This window comes from Montipora capricornis, chromosome 10 (genome assembly GCF_036669925.1).
Source record: "Montipora capricornis isolate CH-2021 chromosome 10, ASM3666992v2, whole genome shotgun sequence".
In the NCBI taxonomy this organism is placed as follows: domain Eukaryota; kingdom Metazoa; phylum Cnidaria; class Anthozoa; order Scleractinia; family Acroporidae; genus Montipora; species Montipora capricornis.
The window spans coordinates 46581983-46591498 of record NC_090892.1 but is presented as its reverse complement, the minus strand read 5'-3'; the positions used below and the strand labels follow the sequence as shown (position 1 = coordinate 46591498).

The 9516-nt window shown below is 35.7% G+C and overlaps 1 long non-coding RNA gene across 1 annotated transcript; it reads left to right on the top strand.

Moving 5' to 3' along the window:
• Window positions 1-405: 405 nt before the first annotated feature.
• On the top strand, window positions 406-5796 carry LOC138019870 (uncharacterized). Its single transcript, XR_011126246.1, has 4 exons — window positions 406-607; window positions 1421-1494; window positions 3418-3520; window positions 4535-5796. It is a non-coding gene; the product is annotated as an uncharacterized lncRNA (long non-coding RNA).
• The last annotated feature ends 3720 nt before the right edge of the window (window positions 5797-9516 follow it).

Here is a 9516-nt window from a genome sequence, read left to right as displayed (position 1 = left end):
TTCAATTGAAATACAAATATACAGACGGAGTAATACTGGGCCGCAAAAAGATATATCGGAGTAAATAAAGAGGACACACGATTATACTGTCAATGTTCTGATGCTTCCTATTTATGGCAATGAATCGCGAAATGAAAATGACACAATCTTCTCGAAACGCTATCTGAAGAACACCAATATTGCTTCGCTTAAACTGTAACTTCCACATTCACTCTTCGACATGAAGATCAGTTTATCGACCTTTGAAACCGTCTCCCATTTTGTCCTTACCGCGCATGATTGCCTCGTTTTTGAACCGAGGTCAATTATAATTGCGCGCCTTTTGAATCTTGCTGTTTCGCTCTTTGGTCGTTCTCTTGAAGTCCTTCGATTTCGGCAAAAGATAAAATGGTTTCACGTGAAGGTTGCCCAAGTACTAGCAATGCTCAAGTACAGCAAAAAAGTGACCCCAAGTCCCATGGAAGCCGTTTTGAAAGAGCTGGCTGAACAGAGGTCCGTTAACCAAAAGCTTAACGATCGTTTGGACGCAATGTGCAAATCAAAAGCGAAGAAGAGTCCCTTCAGTTTCAAACAGCGCTCGTCGACGTCGGTTGATCCAAGTTGTTCCGTAAGTACTGAATTGTAGTTTGCTGCAATCTTATTGTTTTCAGTCTCGGTCAAATTAAGTGAACTCCAAAGAGTCCTTCGTTCAAAACTTGTTATTGCATGCGTTGTAATCAATATATGAGTTTTACCAAGAACTTTTATTGTTACATTATGATTACAGTACTGTACCGAGAAAAATCTTGCCGAGTAAGAGTTACAGCGATTGTGAAATTAATGTATTTTCATAAGAATTGTGAACGAAGATATCACCTTAGTGCTTTAGCGGCAAAGTTTATATGTTGAGGTTTAGAGTTACGTGTGTTCCTTTAAGCCAGTTTGTAGCATTTCTGCGAACAAGTACTTGTATGACTCTTTTTATTCTCCTACGCGTTTCGTGCGACAGAGGCTCACTTCATCAGGGATTTTTTATTCCCTGGCAAGGAAATAGCTCCATACTGAATATTAAGTTCATGCAAAAGGATGTGTGATAAAAACGATGTTCAATGCAGGAGTAGCCTGCGAGCAAGCTCTCTTGGGGGGTGAGCCATCCACCCCGCAAGAGAGCTTGCTCCCGTGCTAATGCAGGAGATGCCACTTAGGAGAAACTAGATTTGCAAAATTTCCTGGGCGGCATTCTCCCATTCCTCCCTCGAGGCTCGTGCCTTTGAACCTAAAAAACACTCCCTATTTTCCTTCAAAAGTGGTTAGAATCTATGGGACTTGTGCACCTCTCATTCACTTAAAGGTATGGTGGACATTGTCCTGTGTCACTTAAAATGACTGACATCTCGAGAAAGCCAACCATGGTGATTTTCTTTTTGCGTTTATATAAAAGGACGCTGTCAGAAAGACCTACAGAGAATTGAGGAAACAGAGGGAGGATTTTGCAGGCTTTCTGACAAGTGCCAGGTTGGTAAATAGATGCTCCCTTGTCTATGCTATACAAAATCACAAATACAGTAATCTTTCAGAAATAAACCGTGGTGGGAACCAATGTTCACCATCTTGCAGAAGCCGATGCAAACATGAATACTCATTTGTACCAATTTCTACCTCAACTATGTCACATACAGCTGTCCTGGACTATTGTTAGTGGAATTCTCTGCTGTCCAAAAATTAATGTTCACTAAAATTTAACCAAGTTCAGAACCTAGGTATCCAAACTTTATCCTCTTTCTTTTTTGGTTTTTCTTTCCCTTTTTTTTTTTGCCTGACCACTTCCGGATGATAATAATTATTCTTGTATGAGGAGTCAACTGTATTGGAAATTACTGTAATTAAATACACCTCTCTCTCTCTCATTGTGGTATATGTAGTCCCAAATTTCTTTGGGTGGGCTGTGCTAAAGCTGCATAATATATCTCCCAGACAACAAAATAACACTTTCGTCAATGCTGTACAATTTTCAATATCCCATGAATTTATTCATTAGGGTCATGCAAATTGTACAAATATAGAGAGTTTCAAAGAGAGTTGTGACTTAACAATTGGCTTTCATTGACAAAAGTCAGGCTGCCCATCTCTGAGTGGGCTGTGCCAAAGCTGTTTATCCATCTTTGAGTGGACAAAATGGCACTTTTGTCAATGATGTCAAAATTTTTTATTTTAAAAGTATGATTTCATTGAGGTTAGGTTATGCCAATTATATTGTCAACTGAGTTTCCAAGAGAGGTTTGACTTAACAATAACTGGCTTTCATTGACAAAAGTCAGGCTGCCCATCTTGGAGTGGGCTGTGCCAAAGCTGTTTATCCATCTTTGAGTGGACAAAATGGCACTTTTGTCAATGACGTCCAAATTTCATTTTGAACATTATGATTTTGTTGTGGTTAGGTTATAAAAAATGCAAATTACATGTATATTGCTCACTGAGTTTCAAAGAGAGTTGTGACTTAACAATAATTGGCTTTCATTGACAAAAGTCAGGCCGCCCATCTCTGAGTGGGCTGTGCCAAAGCTTTTTATCCATCTTTGAGTGGACAAAATGGCACTTTTGTCAATGATGTCAAAATTTTATTTTAAAAGTATGATTTCATTGAGGTTAGGTTATGCCAATTATATTGTCAACTGAGTTCCCAAGAGAGGTTTGACTTAACAATAATTGGCTTTCATTGACAAAAGTCAGGCTGCCCATCTCTGAGTGGGCTGTGCCAAAGCTTTTTATCCATCTTTGAGTGGACAAAATGGCACTTTTGTCAATGACGTCCAAATTTCATTTTGCACATATGATTTCATTGAGGTTGGGATATGCCAATTATATTGCCAACTGAGTTTCCAAGAGAGGTTTGACTTAACAGTAATTGACTTTCATTGACAAAAGTCAGGCTGCCCATCTCTGAGTGGGCTGTGCCAAAGCTTTTTATCCATCTTTGAGTGGACAAAGTGGCTGCACTTTTGTCAATGATGTCAAAATTTTATTTTGAAAGCATGATGTTACATTGCTGAGATTATGCAATTTAAGGTTTTATCTGCTACTGAATTTCAAAGAGAGTTGTGACTTTACAATTGGCTTTCATTGACAGAGTTAGAGTAGTGCAAGAGCTGTTAATCCCTCTTTGAGAGTTAAAATAGCAATTTGGTCAATTGTGTTAAAATATCATTTTGAAAATATGATTTCATGACCTTGGTTTAAGATAATGATTCTCTACTTCTAGCAAGCATAATTCTACATCTTACAAAGCATGTTACACTGTACATGCATGTACTTCATATCCAAATGGTACTTCCAATGATTACACCCTCTAGCTAAGGGATGCCACCTAGGTGGAAATTACCTTACCTTCATGTTCATTTTAATTTAATCATTTGATTTGCATTGTCTTAAACCCTTGAGATATGACCATGAAGGGAACAAGAAGATTGAGGAAATTATTGTCAAAGAAATCAGAGGAAATTAATTTTTGGAAAGGAAAAATGGGTCAAGGCAGAGATAAAAGGTACAGTTCATATTAACACATTGCATTTTTGTGCAGTACCTCTCCAGGGTATTGTAAATCCTATGTCAGTCCGGTATAACAAAACAGAAGGCAATAGTCTGTCAAACTGCCCTTCCTTAGAATACAAAAGAGCACATGAATTGCGAGTAAAACCACCTCTTCACACCAATTATTGCCTCCATTCTTTTGGCAATGTAAAAAGGATGTTATTTTCTTATCTTCCCCTTCCCCACTGTTACATCTCTTAGAAGTCGTGGTACATTGTATCATGGTTCTGTACCTTTTTTTGACAATGGTGTGTGCCATGTACATGTAGAATAATTGGTGTTGGCAAATCAGTTGATGTAATTTCTATTGATAGCAACAAGGGCAATATAGTGTGTCTGTAATTGAAATAATGATCATGAGAAGACAAATGGCTTGCACAGATATGTCCAGGATTGACCCAGGATTGATATGTCCAGGATTGTTTAATTAGATGCACACCGATTTCATTAAACCTCATGAAGCGTCTCCTTGGTCTGTAGTCTAAGACTACAGACAATTAACATCATAAAGTGTCCCCTATACTCTTATCTTCAAATAAAGATACACAGCAGTAGTTACCCTAACCTTAAAATGACGCTAACCCTAACTTTTATCTTAAAAAGATAGAAAATGCTTTTACTTAACGGGAAATTTCGTGTTGGAAGTCAAAATTCGACGTGCATTTCATTAGGGTCAATTCTGGACATAAGTGGATTTGCATGGCAAAGGTGGTCTTTAATTGCTTTGGTCTTGCATTGGTGACAATGAGTAAAATAATGGAAATGCACTATCCATTTATACAAAATGTATATAAGTATCTTATAATCAATTGTCCATCGCATGGTAGTGCAACCAATCCCTTCTGTGGTATTTTAAGACAGGTTGTTCATGCTACTCTGTTTTTTTTTTCTGTTCATGTTGTATACAGTAAGAAAATGATTTTGTTCAAGTGTTTCATCTGATAGTTATCTATTGTTGGGTTTTTAGAAATTGAATTATTGACTAGAAATTGTGCAAAAAGCAGCACTCTCCACACAGGACAAGGACAGAGCAAGAGATTTGCTAAAACTAGACAATGCTGTTGAGTTTATGTCATCAGAGGAGAGTGATGAAGATGGAGGACAAACAAGTGGACCCTCTGCAAGGGATGTGAAACCGCTACAGTGGGAAAGGAGCAAATTACGCAATATTAAAGCAGTCTTGGATGCCACTTACAAGGCTCGTATGAGCAAGAGGCAACAAAGAACGGCAGCAAAATTCACAAGAGTGGCTGGTCAAAATATGTCAAGCAGACCTCTGCCACAAACCTACCCTTTCTGGGCTGGGCGATTGACCTAGAGTTAAAAGTCTCCTTAGTTATTATTTATTTTCTTTTTTTCATTTCATTGTACTTTTAACTCTGCAACACACTGTATTTTTTTTTCAACTCAAATATCTGCTGGCATAGTGAAGCAGAGTAAGGGCAAGGTATGCAACAGTGTTTGTAATGGTCGCTATGCTGCAGCACAGTAACTTTAGCGTGGTTTAAACGTGGTTTCGCGTGGTAGCCATAGATGCAAGAAGAATAGGTTTTTCCAGTTTTACAGTTCACTGTACAGATGTCAACTCAGCAGCATTTTTTCTGTACTCTAGACCATTTCTTATTATTGTAATATTTGGTTTCAATGAATTGACGTCAAGTCTGGCAAGAAGGGGACATTAGCAGGAAGGCATCATTTGACTAGAATTACCACAATTAATTCTGTTTTTCCTAACTTATTCAAGTTTCAAATCCTAATGGGGTTAAAACAACAATAGTGCTAATTACCATGAGGAAAGCAAGGTCAGAATGATTCTGATACCGTGACTCGTATTCAAATATTATGATGTCATCGTGTAAATATCCCTTAAAGTTAAGGGAGCTGAGCCTTTGTTTGATTCATATGTCCAGATGAATATTAATATATGCATTGGTTGGTCAATCATCTTAGTAAAATGATGACTACAGTACTTAGTTATGGGGAAGACCATTGAAGTAGAAATGTATTTCCCATAACTGGGCATCGTGTTAACCAACCAATAGAGGTTGTAAGGCTGCTAAGTTATATCAGTTACAATCACATCAGTTTAAGGCATTATTTTATGTCCCTTCTGCACTGTGCTCTCTCAAATGCGTGTAGACATGTCAGTAATCACTTTAAGTATCCTTTGCACAATCGAAACAATTGGATAAAAGAATCGTCTTGCTATTTTTAATGTAAACGATAAGCAAAGTCTAAAGCAAAAAGTAAAGAAATGATAGGACAGACAAATGAACTCAAGCCTGGATAAAACTTAAGTAGAGAGTGTGTATTGTAAACAAAATTCGAAAAATCTCGAGCAATATTTGAAATTAATAGGTATGAGTGATTTCTTCATTCTCGAAATTGGACAAGCCGTTAGGTGCGAAAAATAGAACATTTAACTATTGTATGAAATTGCTATTTATTATATTTTGGTAATATAGATTTATATGTACAGAAAATGAAAGATAATAGAGTAAATGATACTGATCATATCAATTTTTAATTCAGATAAGATACTATTGAATCAGAATTTTTAAAGATTTCGGAAGTAAAGTCAAGAAATTTTTAATTCATTATGACTAGAATTTTTACAATTTTATCAAAGCAGTTTATTATATGCTGTTGTCATCATTGATAAAACGCCCTCTTGATAACCTGATAATAAAGCATAACCTTGAATGAACTGAGTGTGCATATGCAGTGGGTCTAATGATGTTTCCCAAGTTTTACCTTGTTTTTACGTAATGTGAGGTTTAGCTACGCGTTATTGTAGAGCTTAATACCGCGCGATCATGACAAGGAAGCCCCTTTCAAAGTTAGTGGCTTATAACTCGCTTTCTAGGCCTCTTTCCACTAAATGCTTCTCCAGGAAAAGCCAACCCTCCGATTGAAAATTAAGGTTAAGTTTCCGAACCGCAGAAATTCAGCGGATTATCGTGTGTCCCTTGTATTTACGAGTTACGGAAACATGACGGTTCTTAGTAATTCCGTGGTCACGGAAACCTCGCGGATACACGAGTTTAAGGAATGCGTTTCCGCGAAGCCGCAGTCGCGGAAAAGTAACGTACACACGTGTTTCCCGCTTCGGTTATCTGAATTTCCGTTAGCGGAAATTCAAGATTCCGTAAGGAATCTGTTACAAAAACAGATACGTAAACGCTTGTTTTCACCCTGTGTATGCTATTGTTTGATTTTTATATGATAGATTGATATTGAATCAAGTAAAACTCATATTAATGATCCTATTCAAACCAAGTTGATATTGATTATTACTTGGTAAAATTATTGATTTTGTGATTTTTGTAACACAATTTTCAGGTTTATTAAAAGGTATTTTTTTAACAGAATAACTTGATAATACAATTTCTCTATCCATATACAATATCGTTACATTAAATTTTGAAATACGTTTTATACAGTTTGTTATGTTGTGATTTATTAATTGTTGATGTTTTTAGCAATGTGTCTAATATAGCAACTACCATATTACGCATATCAATGCTTGTATTGCCAGCTAAAATTTCACCACTAATCAATTCCAATTTTTTAGAAGATGTTTTGGATCTTTGTAAAATATTACATTCCCACCTTTTTTTCGTTCAAGTTCGTCTAATATTTCATTTTCAATATCTTCATCATCTAATGCATAATCAGGTTTGTCTTCTTCTTCATATTCAGGAGGAAGATCTTGTGTTTCAGGAAAATATTGAGGATCAATACTAATTTTTTTTACCCTCCAATATATCTTTTAATGATTCTTCACAAGTTGGTGGTTTTGGAGCTAATTGTTTTTCTTGCTGAGGCAAAACAGTTTCATCAAATAAATTACCAAGATTCAACTCTGGAACTTCATCTTCAATATCAATGCCATAATTTGGCACTTCACCTTTTTTTTAATGCTCATCTTTTTATTGAAGGCAATCTTAAATTATTGGTCATAACATCATCCAGTTTTTTTGTTATTAGTGGAAACACCTTTGAAAAAGATGCTTGACTTGTTTTTTGATCCAAATCATGCTGTATATTAGCATTTCTTATGGTATTAATTTTATCTGCTCATTTAGATTCATTGCAAGTTCTTTCCACTTAAGTAAACTCATTTGTTATATTATTTGGTTACATAAAAATGGAAAATTGTATATAAAAATAGTATTTTGCATGGTATTAACTGTGTTGTAGATGGGGTTGAACGTCATGTTATGAAACAATATACCCATATGATATAAATGAGAATACCAAATTACGATTCTGTTGATGATAATGTTAGTAATTATAAACAGTTTTATGATTTTATGCCAAATAAATGCTTTAGAATGCTTATTTGTGGCCCAAGCAGTTCGGGCAAAACAAACTTTATTATGACAAAATCTATTTGTGTGCTAAAAACTTAGAACAGCCAAAATATCAACATTTTATTGAACATATTTGAACCAATAAGTAATGACGTTGGTGATGATATAATTGAAGCAAGTAACGACCAAATTAAATTATTCCAGTATCTGAATTAACAGATGATAATCAAAAGCTTGTTATATTTGATGATTTTGTTTGTGAGAAAAACCAAAAGACAATGATTGATTATTTCATACGTGGAAGACATAAAAATTGCAGTGTTATTTATTTGAGTCAATCATATTATAAAACTCCAAAAGATATCACATTAAACTGCTCACATTTTTGCATTTATGAATTTCCAAGCACTAATGGATAATCACTTATTTGACGCGAAAATAATACTCCAAAAGAAGCATATGAAAAAGTTGCAACTGAAAAAACTTCAGTCTCACTAATTATATATCAATGAGTTATTCAAGCGGTTTATTAGAATCAACAAGTACAAAAATCATTGAAGGCATACAAGGAGTTGGTTTTAAACTGAGTGATATGGAAAATAAAAAATTAACTAATTTAAAACCAGGCACAGATGATAGCCATCCTTTGACCAAAAAGCAGATATATGATCACGTTAAGGTGAATGGTGGCTCATCTAGCCAATCAGTTGATTTAACTAATTATTTGAAAAAATATAGAAGCGATCAAATGACTGGATTGCTAGATATGAATAGTAGAAGGATCCAAAATGTTGGGCCCGGTAGACATAATACAACAGATGCTTTAACTCATCTTCAACTAAAAGCTTTTTCTTGTGATCTTAATGTTGATGATGGTAAAATAGAAGCTCAGAATCCAATTGATATGGGTAACAAAAAAATAGCTCGGTTAAAAGAACCTATTCATCATAAAGATGCAGCAACAAAATTTTACATTGATAACCCGATGGTTTTAAAAGCAGATAAAACAGAGCTAAATAATAATATTTTAAAAAGTGGTTTGACAAACAATCTTGATATGAAAAACAATAAAATAGTAAACCTCAAAACAGCTACTAGCGGCAATGATGCTGTCAATTTTACTCAATTAAACAGTTTCTTAGACTTCGACGTCTATGTAGTGTTGTCTCCGTTTTTCCCAGCAAATCAGAGGAGATGTGCCAGTTTTTCGAGAAACGTGCCTATCCTGTCTCTGTGGTTTCTGTGGTCAAAGCGGGCCATCATCGCGCCCAACAATTTGATCAATAGTCATCACTACAAACGTCACAAAAAGATAAGAATGACAGAATTCCATTCACCCTCACTTTCCACCCTCATAATCACGAAGTCAAAAGTATCATTCTTAATAATTTTAACAACCTGCTAGCAGAGCCTTTCTTTTGCTTGCTCGATTTTGACGTTCTCGAGAAAGGCTCTGCATGAATCGAGTAAGATCTTTATTGAATATGCGCTGCATGTTGCCAGGATACAGTCTCGAACCCAAGCCTAATATGCCAGATCTCGCCGCCATCTTGGTTTTTCATGGTACAGCGGGCTCAATTATAACCATCGGTTTTGTCACTAAACGGACGCTCGCACTGGAAAAACCGGTTTG